The sequence below is a fragment of the Podarcis muralis genome, chromosome 9, assembly GCF_964188315.1.
Source record: "Podarcis muralis chromosome 9, rPodMur119.hap1.1, whole genome shotgun sequence".
Classification (NCBI taxonomy): domain Eukaryota; kingdom Metazoa; phylum Chordata; class Lepidosauria; order Squamata; family Lacertidae; genus Podarcis; species Podarcis muralis.
In genome coordinates, this window is record NC_135663.1 from 32457045 (window position 1) to 32471885 (window position 14841).

Sequence of the window (14841 nt, forward strand, 5' to 3'; positions counted from 1 at the left end):
TTTACAATACCCTTGAATCCTCAGAACCATTTCCTCTTTAGCCCCGTGTCTTTGATCATCTGCTCTTGTCTCTCCCAGTGAATCATATTAATATAGTAAATAGCTTCAAAAGGTGAGTAGAAACAGAATGTGTTTTTGTCTGGAGTTTTAGCGTTTCTCTCTCATGCTTCCCCTTCACCCGGCTTGAAGGAAGCAAAGAGCTCCCAAGAGACACACAAAAGGGCAGCACAGCCAGAGCTCTAAAGCGGAACATGCATATGCAGCTGTAGGAGAGACGACAATGAGAGTGGCAGCAGCAAGGGTCTGTCAGATACAATGTGCTGGATGATTGTCTCTTAAGAAACTTTATTTCCCTCTCCACAGCAATCAAGGAATGGGAAGCTGTTTGTCACAGTCAGAGCTCTGACTAAAAGTGCAGGCAAGAGCCAACAGTGGGAGCAATGTAGAACACACTGTACATTTGGGGCATGTTCTCAGAGAATGCATTAGAATATTTGCCTTGCTAGCTGGAGAGGCATTGATAAATGCAACATTATCTATCAGCTGGGCTTCCTGAAAATTACATTTAGGGGACAGTGGGCCAAACTGGAAATGGCTTTTAAAGCTGAAGTCTTACACAGGCCACACACATACATTGCAAAAAGTTTGTGATTATTACTAAAACCTTGTTCCCATTTACCTATATAGAGTTTTGCATATTTCATTGTTGTTCCTGTTGTTGCTAACCTTGAAAGTCACATTGAAAATAAGCAGCATTGTGTCCTCTAAACACTTTCCCTCACATTATTGTAGTTGTAAGTGCATATAGCTACTTATTTTAAAGTCTGTATATGAACTAATCAAGTCATGTTTAGTGCTTAAAAAAGGTAAAGGTAAAGGTACCCCTGACCGTACGGGCCAGTCGTGTCTGACTCTGGGGTTGCGCGCCCATCTCGCTTAAGAGGCTGGGGGCCAGCGCTATCCGGAGAAACTTCTGGGTCATGTGGCCAGCGTGACGAAGCTGCTCTGGCGAGCCTGCACCAGCGCAGCACACGGAAACACCGTTTACCTTCCCGCTATAAAGCGGTACCTATTTATCTACTTGCACTTAGGGGTGCTTTCGAACTGCTAGGTGGGCAGGAGCTGGGACCGAAAGAAGGGAGCTCACCCCGTCACGGGGATTTGAACCGCCGACCATACGATCGGCAAGTCCTAGGCGCTGAGGTTTTACCCACAGCACCACCCGCGTCCCCGTTTAGTGCTCTACCATAATGCAAAATAAAGTTAATCCCATTAATATTAGATTGTGGTTGCGGTTTCAAAAAGCGAATGCTTTATCTCTAACACACACACACAAAGAGAGAGGGAGAGAGATTGAACACTTGCAAATGCTTCATTTTCTAACTTTCCACTCTCAACATGTGCACAGAAATGATTTAGTAGTTTATATTGGGATGGGCAGACTTCACACATATAAAGGCCGTTTCCATCTGGCCTGGGAGGCCAGGACCCTGACTGACTCCAGCTACAAAAGCTGAGACTGCTGAACAAACCCTTGGGCTAGGGTATTGTTGGGGCTGTGTTGGGGCGGAGGGATTCTTGCTGCTATTTATATTAATTTTTGTGTTAGCCCTTTATTTATGTGGAAATTTTTCAATTTGGTTGCGTATTTTTGATGTTTTAGTTACTGTTTATGGTTTGTTGGTTTTACGTTGTAAATTTCATGTTATAAGCCTCCTTCAGTAAGGTTGAACAATGGAAAGGTGGCATACAAATAAAATGCTGTACCATATTTTTCGCTCTATAAGACACACCAGACCACAAGACGCACCTAGTTTTTGGAGGAGGAAACAAGAAAAAATATATTCTGAATCTCAGAAGCCAGAACAGCAGGAGGGACTGCTGCGCAGTAAAAGCAGCAATCCCTCTTGCTGTTCTGGCTTCTGTGATAGGTGTGCATCCTCCATTCACTCTATAAGACACACACACATTTCCCCTTACTTTTTATGAGGAAAAAGTGAGTCTTATAGAGCAAAAAATACGGTATGTGTATATGTGGGATTCACTTTGGTTTTTTTTGGAACCCCAAGATCAACCAGTGGGAGACTCTTGCAAAAGATATTACAGAATTACAGAATGCTGAGCACAGGAATTTATCTTGGTGCTCAGAAATGGAACTGAGTCCACACAAGAGTCCACACTCCTGGTTATCCCAAGCTTTCTTAACTTTCCAGTACCTTTGGTGTATGACCCATGCCTTAATCCTCTCCCTGTTTTCAACTTCCTTTTTGGTAGAGACAACCAGGACTTCTAACACATATCTTTTATTGGTCATGCTTAATGAGTAGTATGGTGTAGGTTAAAATTTGTCACATAATGTAACTGAGTGTTCTTCAACCTTGGTCCCCACATGTTGAATTCCAGCTCCCATAATCCCCAGCCAATTTACCAATGGTCAGAAATGATGAAACCTGCAGTCCAACCATACCTGGGAACCCAGGGCTGATGAACACTAATAGATTACAGAGAAGTAGCAGTGTCTAGAATAATGCATTAGGTGTTGAGGCATCACTAGCTATTCTATTCTAAGAGGGGGGGGGGTTCTTTCTCTTTCACAACTATGTAAATATTTAGGATCTTTTACATATGTCACATTTATATTTCTTTGATGTGAGAAAGAAATTGTCAGATTTGGGCTAGATAGTTTCTTCTTCTAGGCATGTCTTTACTCCTGAAAGGAAATTGATGATGTGTCATTTCCACTTGTAACAACCTATGTCATGAGAATAAGCTTTCCAAAATTTACTGTCACCTACTCTTTGAATTATAGTATGTGGTTTCTATTTTATCCTTTTTTGCTCTGTTTTGATTGACTGTATTTCCAGCACTCTTTTGTTTCCCCAGTTTACTACTTCACTAACCTGGAAGGGAAGGATAAAAATATATAGCCAATCAGGGGAAAAAAGAAAAGAAATCCATACATATCATATTTAAAGGTCATAGCAATAAAATACACTATTCTATTTATTGCAGATTATATTACTGATTTGAATTCAACCCATTGGCTAGGCCTGGGCGAAGGAACAGGAAGCTTAAAAAACAATGTTAGCACAATCATGCAATATTGCTACTGTTGTGAAAAGCAACAGCTTCAATTCAGCATCCTCTTATATCTTGATGATTTCAGTGAGACTTAATCAGGCTGAGGCTGACCTTAATTTGCTTTTCATGCTTTGTAAGACCTTTAAGAAAACATGTTATTAGTGTTTCTCAAAGAATTTTCTTACAGTTTTGAGGTTGGTTCATCAATAACGGAAATGTCAAGGATTGCTCACCTGTGGCTCTCCAGATGTTGTTGGACTGCTGCTATCATCACCTGTGACCATTGGCCATGCTAAATGGGGCTGATCAGAGTTGGAACATAACAAAATGTAGATGGTCAAAGGTTCCTCAGTCCTGGAATGTGTGACGAGGTAACAGCACTGGAACGTGTGACGAGGTAACAGCACAGAGAGCCAGTGTGGTGTAGTGGTTAAGAGCGGTGGACTCATAATCTAGTGAACTGGGTTCACTTCCCTGCTCCTCCACATGCAGCTGCTGGGTGACCTTGGGCTAGTCACACTTCTTTGATGTCTCTCAGCCCCACTCACCTCACAGAGTGTTTGTTGTGGGGGAGGAAGGGAAAAGGAGATTGTTAGCCACTTTGAAACTCTTTAGGGTAGTGATAAAGCGGGATATCAAATCTTCTTCTTCTTCACTTTCCCCAAACCATATGCATGATGTAATTTTTTATATGGAGCAGATGCAGCCACCAGCAAACACACATACACTTGATATTCACTGTACACACCCATCTCAAAAAAGAAATGGCTGGATGATGTGAATTGAGCAAACAGATATATTCAATGTACTTGCATGTGCCCAATGTTACATTTCATGATCAATGGGGCACATATGCAACTGTTGCTATATTGCCTTAAAAATAAATGAATCCCAGAATTGTAAATGTATGAACATTCATAGTCATTGCTATTCAAACAAGAACCTCTGAGTACTTGAACTGGAAATGCTAGGCCACCAAAATCCAAGCTATATTTCCCTGGATAGATTTGCTTTATAAAGATTACAGAGTGCTCTGTAAATGCTTTATGACAGAATCACAATAAATGACTAAGTAAGGGATAGATAACCGCTCGAATGGCTTAGTGCGAGCTCAGAGAAGACCCCTTGCTTTTTCCTTAAAGCCAAGAACTAGAAAAATGATTTCTTTGCTTGTCTCATTGATCTTTACCAGAGTCTGCTTCATTAACTCGAATAACTTATAGAGAAATCATCCTATGAATTCACTTCCTGGATGATGGATCAATTGGAATGCAACACACATAGGTTCCAGAATTTTATTTGGCTATTCTGTGAATATTATTCTCATCCAAAGATATGTGAAGAGTGGGTTATTTTGCCAGAAATCTAAAAATGCTTAAAGCTAACAGCTATGTAACTTGTTCCATAAATCATTTGCCTTATAAACACATAAATATTTACCAACAGTGACCAAACTACCTACATGGTTACTATTATAATCCTAAATATAACATGGGTTGATGAAACATGTGCGAACATTCATAATATTTTAGCTAGCAAGTACAGTTATAGCAGATGGAGTCGCTGTGCCCAACCTCTGCTACAGTGAACAGAGGCACATCAAGCACAGAGGCCTTTCTTTGTGTCTCAAAATGCCTGCGGATCATTTCTCCTGGTTAGATGCAATACAGATCAGATCCCCACAAAGAAAATTATCATAGAATTGGAGCTTAATTGGAGCAGCTGCCTAAACAATTAAGGCAGCTGCTGCTACATCTTTCCAATGTGTGCCTGCAAAGTGTTTTGCAGTGGGACACACAGCTGAGCAATGGTTCCAAAGAGAAGTGCCGGGATCTGAATTGCCAACAGGTTGCCTTCCTTTCATCAAGCCCATTAACTATCTTGTCCTTCTATCCTCTGGTGTCTAATGCATCCCGTTCACTGCCATTTTGTTGCAGAGACCCTGCTTCTTCTTTTTCTGTTTATCACTCTATTTTTCTAACAGATCTTCAAACAGTTTCCTTTTTAGAAGGATGGAAGCACTCCAAATGGGGGGAAATGTACAGGGACGACTGCTTCCTGCTGAATAAACTAGAATGCTCCTTTTTATCCAGTAAAGAAAATGTGTGTGTATGAGCATGAATGTGTATTTAATGGGAAGAGGTCAATGTTCCTCAAATACCCTTATGACAGTCTTTGCTATCTCCAGATATTTGTATTGAAAATATATATAGAGGGCACCATTTTGATGAAGGCTGCCTTACAAAATAGCCATATAAGTAACACTGAGCAGGGAAACTAGATCTTTAAAAACTTTTAAAAAGCACCAAAAAACTTTCTGCTAACCCTTTTATGTAATAGCCAAGATTCCCTGAGGATTTTTTTGAAACCTCCCTTTCAGCAGTACTAAAATCAAGGAAGGCAAAAAAAACTTGGAAAGCTATGGATGCAGTGTGAACATTTCTTCCTGCACTGAGGGTCCACATAACTAATTGCTGAAGTGTCTAAATTGGTGATCCCAGGATATCTTCCACCACTTTCCCCTTTCACCTGATTTATTCTCTATAGTCAGCTATTCTAGCACTTGCTCAATATAAACAGCTACCAGAAAAACAGTGAAACTCACACATGCACACAACCCTGTTGTATTTCACAGAACAAAGGAAAAGTGGGTCTGAGATTCTGAAATGGAGATTTAAGAGCTTCTGTTTTGTTAGAAGCTGTCATTTATATGAGCTCCAAAGGGAACAAAACAGTAGATAATTACTTTATCAATGGGGCTATTGTTTTCACTCAGTGGAGTCATATAGTTCCAGAATTTGTCTCTGCCCTACATTAGCAATCAGGTTGAACATTCATTTTTTCTCCTCCACCTCCACAGATCTTTGATTACACCACAATAAAAAATGAAAGGGGCCTCCAAAGATTTGATTTTGGATCCTGGGACCGCCTCCTGTTCTGAGATATGAATGAATATTTAAAAGGCTCCTAATGAAACTGTTGCCACATAGCAACCAAGGCAATATACTGCTAAATAGCATTGTGATCTGATAGAAAGGTAGCTGTGCTTATGCAAAACAAAATGAATTTCTAATTGTTTTTAGTCCATCTCGCTTGCCAGCAGCTGCTGGATTTGCCTTGAATATGCTACAATGTGTTCAGATTCCTGTAGAGTTGGCGTTTCTGATGCCAGCCAATGTAATTCAGCAAGTGAGCACTTCTGGATAATGTCATGATATAATGTCAGTGGAGTAACAAAGGTGTCAGGCTGCTCTTCTTCAGTCCAGATATAGTTCTGTTTTAGGTTTTTTTATTTGTGCAGATGCTTTGCAATAAGGTTAATGACTGACTTGGGACATATTACCTAAGTACAAATTAATTATCATCATGTACACGAACATGGGAGTGTCCTGGAGAGAGAAGTCTCCCAACTAAAATATAAACTAGGTTGGAATAGCCAAGCAACTGGTATGTCACTTTGTGTGAAAATAGCATTCAAACCAGAGAGGAAGGATGGAAAGCCACTAAATTCTTCTCTGTTAGAGGTGAGCTATTAGATGTGTGACTGGTGCAAGATTCTCATTCCCATGACATAGTTTGAAGGCCCAATAGTGCACTGATATTGATATGGTAGGTGAGTAGGTGCCAAGGCAAATGATCAACAAGCCATTGAGAGGTGAGCACTGGGCTCATCAACTCTTGTTGTTCTGACCACATGCAGGCCACCGTGCAAACACAGTGTGGATCCCCATGGTGGACATCCCAGCATGTCCCATCCAGCTTAAGTGCTGCCCACCCCTACACACCACTCAACACTAGAAGAAAATGTTGGATTTCTTGTTGGACATTGGATAACTTGTGTAAAGGTTATTCTGATGGAACGGGGCATAGTCTAGACTGAATCAACCCTATTTCTAGTCCTTGGGAAGTGACATTTCACTTTCCTGATCTTTTTTGCTCTGTTAATACTAAAATAATAATATTTTTCAAAGTCCACATAGACTTCTGAAGTCTGTGCTTTTTTCTTGGCTAAACTGGCTCCATAGTATATGGGGCACTGTCATTTTCAGTACTCGGGATCCAACTGAATCTGTTTTTGGTAGGAACTTTACGATTGATTGATTGATTGATTGATTGATTGATTGATTACATATTTCTTGACATAATGTGCATGCTGGCCTACTTCAGTTGATTAAAGATAGACACCCCCCCCCCCCAAATGGTCTAACAAAGTTCTGTGGGTCCACTTGGATGACTAAGGTAGAAAGTTGTTCAACCCTTGAATAAATAGTAGCTGATTGGTAGTGATATTTTAATTTTTGATCTGAAATTAATTATAATATGGCTGCCAGGAATCCTGGTTTTTGTTTGTTTGTTTTACAGTTGTGCTCTGTGGGGCACAAGTTTGAAGACAAAGTTCTTTGGGGCATTAGCACGAACCTGTTGGGAAAACAAAACAAAAACTAAAGTCTGGAATTTGCAGTAAGGGTTTTGAAGACCCAAAGTTCAAAGAATTCATTTTATTCATCAGCTCACCTGATGACCTTGAGATGCCACTGCACCAAGTCCCTCTAGCAATATTGTAGGTAAACAGAAAAAAGATAGAGGAAGCAGGAGAAAATGCATAAGCAAGGAGAAAAAGTAAGAAAAATGTTCCTTTTCGGAGAGCTTGAGTTATAAGATTAGATTCCAGGAAGCAAAATCAAGGACACATAGGCCTGGCACATGATGATTATGATTTATGGGAGCATTATAATGGAAGAAAATCAATATATATTCTAAAAGTTCTGTTTTTCTCAGATTAATCTGATCCACCTCCCCAGGTTTAAGATGACAGAAGAAGGCTGTGTGGATAAGATTTTTGTCCCGTTTGAAATAGTTTTAATAACTTCAAGTATATAACTCAAATTTTAGAAGACCATACTTTAAACATGTTTAAAATGTTCCTTTATAAAGGTGAACACATAAAATTGCTTGAATAGTGTTGATGCAAATTCTGGCTATTAATGAAAAGTTGCTCTTTGTGTTAAGCTTTCATTATAGTATAGATTTGTGCATAAAATATATTAATCTATTATTTTCATTACATTATGGAATACGATGTACCACGACTATGTGTACCCGAGATTATCCACCCAACATGTCCACAGAATGTTGAATATGGCCATTGTGAGGCATCTAATGGCCCACATAAGGAAGGTTCACATAAGATGTATTGTGGGTAGTCCAGTTTTCTTCTTTTATTCCAGTGGTGTAGCACCCAAGTTTCAATCCCCAGCATCTCCAGGTAGGGCTGGGAAAGAACTCTGTCTGCAACCCTGGAGAGCTACTGCCAGTCACTGCAGACAGTACTGAGATAGATGGACCAATGGCCTGACCGGCGGCAACCCTCTGCCCCCCAGCCGGATTACTAGGGTTCCCGGATGCCCAGCTGCAACGCCGTCCACCTGAGAAGGTGAGCAGACTTCCTAAATTCCTGTGTTCCACCCTTACATGTCCCTGTTCATATCACCAACAAGACAGAATAAGGAGTAATGAATAGCCACCCTTCTGAAAGTGTACTGTATCTTAATGACTTTTTGGGGCGGTAACTTACTCATTTCCATTAGTTACAAAACATCCTGAATGTCAATTGAGGAATTCTTCTTCTTGATATATCTATCTGCACAGGTTGCACTGGCAATTTTAAATATAATACTGCATTCTAAGAAAAACTTATAGATCAAAGAACTGAAATATATTAAAAACAGACAGATAAATGGTCTTTCCAGTGCAATAGTTTTGTACCTGTAGGGCTAACTTCTAGATCCTTTAAAGTTTACAAGAAGACATCTGTCTGAGTTTTTTACCGTATTACTGTGCCTGTAGGGCATCAAGCAATAGAAGGGTGCAACCAAAGGACAAACAAATGAGGAAAAAATATCAGACCCATAAATCTACCAGCAGAACTAATTTTAAAAGCTATACTAACACTACCATATCTCTGTCTGCCTCATTCACTAAAGCTCTTCTTTTATCTTTCTAATAATTCCGATATATACATATATTTTCAAATGAGCGAGAGAGAGAGAGAGAGAGAACATGCCAGTTACAGATAGATATGCCACTGTAACAAACCATGCCATCACATAAAATTTCTGACTAGGTTTGTGCATGTGGTTTAGAATTAAATAGGATCAGTGTGTGGGAAGGGGAGATTTATGTCTTCAGTGATGCCTTCCAAAAACTGGAGCACCTGTGCAGCTACAATGCTTAGTAAAAGTACCAATTTACACCTTTTAAACTAAGGCCCATCTGCAATATACATTTAAGCAGTGACATACCAATTTAGACACACATAGCTTCCCCTCAAGGCTCCTGCGAAGTGTAGTATGTTAAGGCTGCTGAGAGTTGGGAGACTCCTATTCCCTCGCAGAGCTACAATTGCCAGAGTGGCTTCCAACCCCTCTTCTCAGGGAACACTGCTTTACAATTATGCTTTAAAGATCCTTCTTTAAATCACAGTGCTTTTTTCTGGGGGGACGCAGGGGTACACATATCCCTAAATAGTTTGTGAATCATCGTACCTTTGGCCATTTCCTGTGTTTATTTTTCCCAATTTGAACTATAAAATGGTGATTTTCTTGAGTCAAAATGAGAGTACCCCTAAACATTATTTTAAAGAAAAAAAGCACTGTTTAAATGTATAGTGCAGGTGGGGCAAGGGGTGTGTGGAGCATCACATATGGCTTCCCCTCAAGGCAGAGTTTTAGCTACAGACATGATTGAAATGAGCACACATGCTATAGCTGCCACTTAAGGCACTGATGAAAGAACATGGCCATATTTGTACAGTGGTACCTCGGGTTAAGTACTTAATTCGTTCTGAAGGTCCGTTCTTAACCTGAAACTGTTCTTAACCTGAAGCACCACTTTAGCTAATGGGGCCTCCTGCTGCCGCCGATGCCACCGGAGCACGATTTCTGTTCTCATCCTGAAGCAAAGTTCTTAACCTGAAGCACTATTTCTGGGTTAGCGGAGTCTGTAACCTGAAGCGTATGTAACCTGAAGCGCATGTAACCTAAGGTACCACTGTATAAGAACATATGCAATTTTAAAGAAATCATTCAAATATGGATTTCTGTTTCCTTGTGACAATCAATGGCTCACTCACACACACAAAATGATAGTGGCAGATAGAAGGTAAGGGCCAGACAACTCCACAAAGGCAAGAAAGGAAATGTGTGAAGCTGGCAGGTATCAGTTGGCATTGCATGGTACAGAGAACATAGGGTTGAGTGCTGGGATTGGCAGACCATAACACGAGGCAGAAAGAACTCCTGGACCTCTGAGATAAAAGCTGAAGTCATATCATCACTACAGAGCAGAGATGCCTTTTCGGCCTAATTTTGAACTGAAACTTTATTGTGTGCTTTTTCAGTGTAACCAGCCAAAGGAGCTGTGCAGCACTTGACTTTCTCCAAATATTATTTCATCTTGACTCTTGGCGACTACGGAAGAGTGCATCATTTCAATGAAGTGTGCACAGGGAAACAATATGGTACTCTGTGCCACTGATTTCACATGCCATCTATTGGCAAGGCAGCCCGACACTTAACATTCATCACATCCTCCCGCCTACAATTTACCTCTCCTGCCAAAAATTTGATGGCAACCAAGTGGCTTAAGCAGAATTGCACATCTTTAAAGGAGTGAATTGTTAAGAACTTGGGAGCTGCCTAAATGACCAAACTGACTGAAAATGCCCACTGGTGAGATGGCAAAAAGTGATCAAAGGCTTTCATAGAATCATTGTATTGCCTTATTATCATGATAACAACATAGTCAACATGTATTGAATGAACAATGCTTTATTTGATGCAAGGCTATCAGTTATCTTTATTATACATTTTTAAACATTTATAATAAAAATTTCAAATGGAAACATTACTGTCACACTCTAGAGAGCCCTGACATACAACTACTATTATTTCAAGTTGGTTTATCAGGTGCTATATTTTCTGACAAAATAAAAAAGCTGCTATTACCAGACCAGTCATACCAAGGTATTATAGGCAGTTATTAAGGGTTATGAAGAAGCAGAGGCCCCAGTAAATAGTAATCAGGGTATGATGGCAAGCATCTCTCTTTCCTTATCATACTGTTTTTGCTTTCTATGAATGTACACTGAAAGAATATTTATTGTATTAAAAAAATCAGTTTGGAATATCAACCCTCTCAGCTGTATCCAATAGTAGTTTTGCCTTTGCAAAAACTGTTTCCACTTAGACATGTTGAGGACACCCAATTTTTTACAGATTTACTTCCCCACTTAAGACCTCTGTTCCCTTCCAAATTTCTGCTGAGAGTTCGGGGGTATTTTGGGAAAGAATGGGGTATAGCACAATGGGCTATAGAGGGGATTGGTGGAAATCAAATGCTCCCCTGTATTCACATGATTTTTGGTAAGCAAAAGTCCCCTTTCTTTATACCCCTTGACAATGTTTAGGTCTGGTAAACCTTGTAGGTGTTAAAAGCAATGTCAGGAGTTTTGAACATCAGTCAAAGAAGGGATATTCTTCCACAAAAGCAACTAATACAGATCTAGCTGTGTGGGCCCATCCATGTTTAAGGATTCATCAAAGCGGACCAGTGAATTGGCTGGTTCCATCTTAATACACACCTTCATGTGGTACCATTTGTTGTTACCTGGACTAGATACACAATGCTAGATCTGGGTCAAGTTTGTTATATTATCTTAACAGACATTACACATTAGAGTTCCTGTACTATAATAAAAGCATATTTTGTTCAACGGTGTGCCACATTCTCACAAAGGATCCATTTGCACTTCCAGTTATGAGGAATTTGCAAGGCAACCTAATCACTTGCATGAAATGGGAAAGCCTTACATGGTGCTACTTCAGAGTTGAGAGATTGCACCTGAGGTCAAGAAAGGTTGGAGACAATCAGCACATTCAGTGATTAAGGACCCACTGAATGGAGAAAAATAATAATAGAGAGTGCGGGCAGCAACTAGTCATCCAGCTTTCTACAGAAAATATTGTACTTGAACTCTTAGGGATACTTTGATTCTGTTAATATTTACTTGTTTCATACTTTTTCTCCTGTAGGCTGTGTTTACATATCAGGATACCTGAAGGCAGATAAGAATGAAGAAAGTATTCTCCTTTTCTCTGCCAATGTCTCTGGATTGCTGACGTTTCAAGACAATTTGGCAGAACACAAGGATCTTTTAGAAAGAAAAAGAAATATAATTAAACATTATTGCTAAGGGGGCTATATAATTTAGCAATCAATTGCTGCAAAGCCAAGCCAAGGAACAGAGTAGGAACAATGTAGGGGAAAAGAGATTTTTAAAAATAAATTATGGAAAGGCACAAAGCGAAATATTTGATTAGTGCAATCACACAAGCTGCTCAACTGAATTATGGCAGCCAGGTCAAGAAAGGGCTAGAGGCTTCCTACCAGATGGGGTTGGTGATAACGGCACTCTTTGTTGCTGGAAAGTGAAAGCCAAGTTCAGCAGTCATTCCAATTTCAACCCAGGCTAACAACAGTGTTAGGAGGCATTGGCTGCCATTAATGTTCGGTGTCCTCAGTTCACACAACTTCCCAGTCATAATTTACTCAGGGTTGCCTCTTTTAGCTTTAATAGACTTACCCACATCTTGGAAGTTTAGGCAACTTCTCCAAAACATGGGAAATATTTGTTTGTTTGTTTGTGGCAGCTTGGTTTGTGACCAGTGCCATCAAAGGAGTACCTTTAAGTCTTCCTTTTCGATCCTAGTAGAAATAGCTTTCAATGGGGGTTTAGACCAGGGGTCCTCAAACTTTTTAAACAGGGGGCCAGTTCACTGTCCCTCAGACACTGCTGGGAGCTGGACTATAGTTTGAAAAAAATATGAACAAATTCCTATGCACACTGCACATATTTTATTTGTAATGCACAAAAAGATCCCTATCTGGAACTACTGCCAGTCAGTGTAGGCAATACAGTGGTACCTCAGGTTAAGTACTTAATTCGTTCTGGAGGTCCGTACTTAACCTGAAACTGTTCTTAACCTGAAGCACCACTTTAGCTAATGGGGCCTCCTGCTGCTGCCACGCCGCTGGAGCACGATTTCTGTTCTCATCCTGAAGCAAAGTTCTTAACCTGAAGCACTATTTCTGGGAGTCTGTGGAGCAGAAGAAGAAGAAGAGTTTGGATTTGATATCCCGCCTTTCACTCCCTTTAAGGAGTCTCAAAGCGGCTAACATTCTCCTTTCCCTTCCTCCCCCACAACAAACACTCTGTGAGGTGAGTGGGGCTGAGAGACTTCAAAGAAATGTGACTGGCCCAAGGTCACCCAGCAGCTGCATGTGGAGGAGCGGAGACGCGAACCCGGTTACCCAGATTACGTGACTACCGCTCTTTAACCACTACACCACACTGGCTCTCTAAAGCACTATTAGTGGAGTCTGTAACCTGAAGCGTATGTACCCTGAAGCGTATGTAACCTGAGGTACCACTGTACTGAGCTAGGTGGAACAATGCTTGGAAACTTGGTTAGGGCAAAAGGGTAGGAGGCTGAGGACTTTGGAGATTTTATGAAAGGCACTTACAACATAATGCAATTTAGTTCCATATGATTAAAAAAGGTAAAGGACCCCTGACAATTAAGTCTAGTCGCAGACGACTCTGAGGTTGCAGTGCTCATGAGTCCCTCCACCCTGAGAATAATGCACTCAAATAACCTGGTTTGTGCAGATCTTTTTGGGTAAGATACTTTGGTCATAATAACAGGCTACATCCAACTAAATCCTACTTTGGGCAAAGCTTTTGAAATTAATGTTTGGGTTTTTAATTCATTTCAGTGAGTCTACTCTGAGTAGGACTAGCGTCCGAGGCAACCATGTGTGCATGAGAGGGAGGGAGGGAGGGAGGGAGGGAGGGATAGATATGTAAATTTACATAGTGGGAGGAGGGCAAATGAGGGCTGAAAGCAAATGTAAAAAGGTGATCCTCAACAGGGTCCCTTCCAACTCTACAATACTATAATTCTAGGGCAGTGATCTACCCAGTTGGAAGCGACTGCCCAGAGTTGTTGAGCCTTTTTTGGGGAGGATTGGCTGCAGTTTTTGAACTTTTTTTAGGGTGGATTGCCAACAGTTGTTGAGCTATTTATGGCACGGATTAGCAAGAGTTTTTAAGCTTCTCTTAGGGGGAAGAGCAGAAAGTTGTTTGGGGGGAGGGTTGAATAAAACGCTCACCCAACAGTACACAGCCCTTCCTCCCTTCCCACACTCAGCTGCAGACTCAGGGAATAGAGGTTTTCACAGCGGTACCTGGAGGCAGAAATGGGACAAAGCACCAGGGGTGGGGTGATGGATCAGGAGCACACAGGGGATCACTTTTTTAACCCTGTGCATTCCAGGATTTAGGTCCTGAGTTGAGGGAGCTTTTGCTTCTCTCCTTCACTCCCCCCTCTGGTTGTTTGCTCACCTGCCTCCTTCCCATCCTCTCCTTGCCTGTGGCCAGCACCAGACACTGCTCCATGGGGCTTTCAGCATGGTGCCTCCTCCTCTGAGGAGACCCGCAAGTGGCGGAGGTGGCTGCCAAGGTAGGGGAGCTGCGACATGGCTGGATCAGATGAACACCCGCCTTGTTTGTTCATGAGCAAGCCCCTCGGAGGTTACCCTGGTAGCAAGCACCTTTCAGAGCTTGCAGTGGGCCTCCTTCCATCGGAACAAGGCGGTTGCACTGGATCTGCTGGGACGGGACAGGTTCAGGACTCTGGT